Raw genomic sequence first — 3,097 nt, 5'->3', positions numbered from 1 at the left:
TACCTGCTGGGCTCAGGCGATCCTTCCGCCTCAGCCTTCCAAGTAGCTGGAACTACAGACTACAGGCACACGCCACCATGCTCAGCTAATTTTTTGATTTATTGTGGAGAAGAGGTCTCCCCAAGTTGTCCAGGCTGGCTTCGAACCCGTGGGCTCAGGCAGTCCTCTCACCTTGGCCTCCCAAAGTGCTGGGATTATAGACGTGAGCCACCACGCCCAGCCTCTGAGCAGTTTTATCCTTCACCCACTTCCTTGTTCTGTTCAAGGATCCTTGGAGCAGAGACAGGTAATATCTCCAAAGTGGAAGAGAAATATTTCTTGAGAATATGACCAAGGGAAGAGCGTCTCTTGCAGGAAGGTGGTCATTGAGGTGTAAGAATGAATCCAAACTCTTCTTCTGCTTTCTTTTTTTTCTTTTTTCTTTGGAGTCAAGGTCTTACACTGTACTCCAGTCTGGGCAATAGAGTACGATCATAGCTCACCACAGCCTGGACCTTCGGGGCTCAGGCAATCCTTCTGCCTCAGCTCCCCCAGTCCACCCTTCTGCCTCAGCCCCACCAACCACCAGTTTGTTTCCTAGGTTTTCTTGTCAGGACCATGCTTCAGGGGTGGTTGGCAGCAACACAAACTGCTTGACTATTTGCTAATGTGATGATAAACAAGATCTTACAAACAGGATTTGGAGATACCAGTTGTGATTGCATTTTGAAAAGCTAAGTTCAAAAGGATAATGACTCTAGTAAAGATAATTTTAGAATTTTCATAGTTTATAAGTTACCTTAGTAATGTTCTGGTCTCTCTGACACAGTGAGAATCAATCAACTCATCATTGTCTTTCCTTCAAGGCCAAGTGAATTTTTAACTCCACTGGAGAAGAAGCCAAACAATAAGCAATCAGTCTATGTTTGTAGAGCATTTCCATTTTGATTAAACCTATTTTTGTCTTTTTTTTTCCGCCATGACATCAATATGGGCTTTAAGTGCTTTTGTTATAAGCACTGAATTGTCAGTTATCTAATGAAAAGCAAGTCTAGAAACATCTCTCTGACTTGTGTTCTATACCATTATAATGGAAACAAATACCTTGCATTTATTTGCCCCAAGCTGAAAAGCCAAACATTATTTCCTGCATTCTCACAGACACAACAAAACGTGGTTCTGATTGGTGTTCCAAAGACCACTTGACCAGGAGTCATAGACATGAGTAGTTGTCTCAGCTCAATCAAGACTAGCTATACATCCTTAGGTAAGTCACTTAGCACACTAGGCCTTAGTGCCCTTATTTATTTTTTTGAGTTGGAGTCTCACTCTGTCACCCAGGCTGGAGGGCAGTGGCACGCTCCCAGTCATTGCAGCCTCTACCTGCTGGGCTCAGGTGATCCTTCTGCCTCAGCCTTCCAAGTAGCTGGAACTATAGGGGTACGCTACCACACCCGGCTACTTTTTATTTATTGTAGAGACGAGGTCTTGCCAGGTTGCCCGGGTGGGTCTCGAACCCAAGGGGCTCAGGCAATCCACTCGCCTCGGCCTCCCAAAGTGCTGGAATTACAGGCTGAGCCACTGAACACAGCCAGTGTCCTTATTTTGAAAATAAGTGAGCTGGCTGGGCATAGTGGTGCATGCCTGTAATACTAGCACTTTGGGAGGCTGGGATAGGAGGATCCCTTGAGCCTAGTAGTTGGAGACTGCAGTAAGCCATGATCATGCCACTGCACTCCAGCCTGGGTGACAGAGCCAGACTCTGTCTCAAACAAACAAACAAATAAATAAATAGACTGGATTAGGTTAACTTGAAAGTCTTATCCAGCTCCAAGATCACATTTACTGTTTCTTAGCTTTATCTTCATTATTTAAGCCAACACACTAGAGGGGTTAAAGATGCGTTCATCTATCTCCTTTACTGAAGTTTGCTCAATTAGACTCAGATTGTTTTATGACAAATTTTAAGAAATGATGTACTTTGGGAGATCGAGGCGAGAGGATCACTTGAGGCCAGGAGTTCGATACCAGCTGGGGAGCATAGTGAGACCTCATCTTTATTAAAAAAAAAAAAAAAGAAAGAAAGAAAGAAAAAAGAAAATGAAAAAATCAACTACATGGGAGGCTGATTCGGGAGGCTTGTCAGGTTGCTCAGGAGTTCAAGGCTGCAGTGAGCTGTGACTGTGCCACTGCACTCCAGCCTGGGTGACAGAGTGAGATCCTGACTCAAAAAATAAAAAATTAAAAAAGACAAAGGATTCTTGTCCTCATAGAGCTTATTGCTTAGCAAAAAGAGCGTACAGTCTGATGGTCCTGGCACTGCTACTCAGGGTGGTTATGAGATGAACTCCTCTTAGTCTGATGCCATTTGTGCCAGTTATGTTGGATTGACATTTATTCCTCACTCCTTTATACACCTTTCTGTGCTGTGGGGCCTCAAAGCTATATGTCCCAGATTCTCTTGCAGGAAGGGTTCTCAATGTGAGTGGGTTCCTCTAATTAAATATACTCATGAGAAATTTTTTATTACTTAGAGTATCTGAAACTGGGCAATTTATCAAGAAAAGAAATTTATTTCTTACAGTTATGGGGACTGAGAAGTCCAAGGTTGAGGGGCCACATCTGGTGAGGATCTTCTGGATTTGGGGGATTCTCTGCAGAGCCCCGGGGCAACACAGGGTGTCACATGGTCAGGGGATTGAGCGTGCTAACTTGCTAGTGCAGGTCTTTCTTCCTCTGCTTATAAAGCCACCAGTTTCCCTCTCATGATAACTCGTTCATCTACAAATCCATAAATGGATTAATTCATTCATGAGGACTGAGCCCTCATGATTCAATCACCTCTCAAAGGTTCCACTTGTCAATATTGCCATATTGGGGTTAAATTTCAACCTTAGTGATGTTCAAACCATAACAGCATGTTAAAATTCACATGAGTAAGAAAGACACCATTATTGCAATGCATTCAGATATATATGAATCTGTAGTTGTGTATTTACTTGTTTGTAATGTGTACTCTTATTTGTTAAAAGCAAATGATTTGCACACTTTTTTACATTACCATTTTCCAAGTGTCTCGACTAGTGAGAACATTTCTTTTTTTTTTTTTTTGAGTTGG

The sequence above is a fragment of the Carlito syrichta genome, unplaced genomic scaffold (genome assembly GCF_000164805.1).
Source record: "Carlito syrichta isolate Samal-C Ts95f unplaced genomic scaffold, Tarsius_syrichta-2.0.1 Scaffold316039, whole genome shotgun sequence".
NCBI lineage: Eukaryota > Metazoa > Chordata > Mammalia > Primates > Tarsiidae > Carlito > Carlito syrichta.
The sequence above is the reverse complement of the archived record's forward strand: the minus strand, read 5'-3'. Positions refer to the sequence as shown.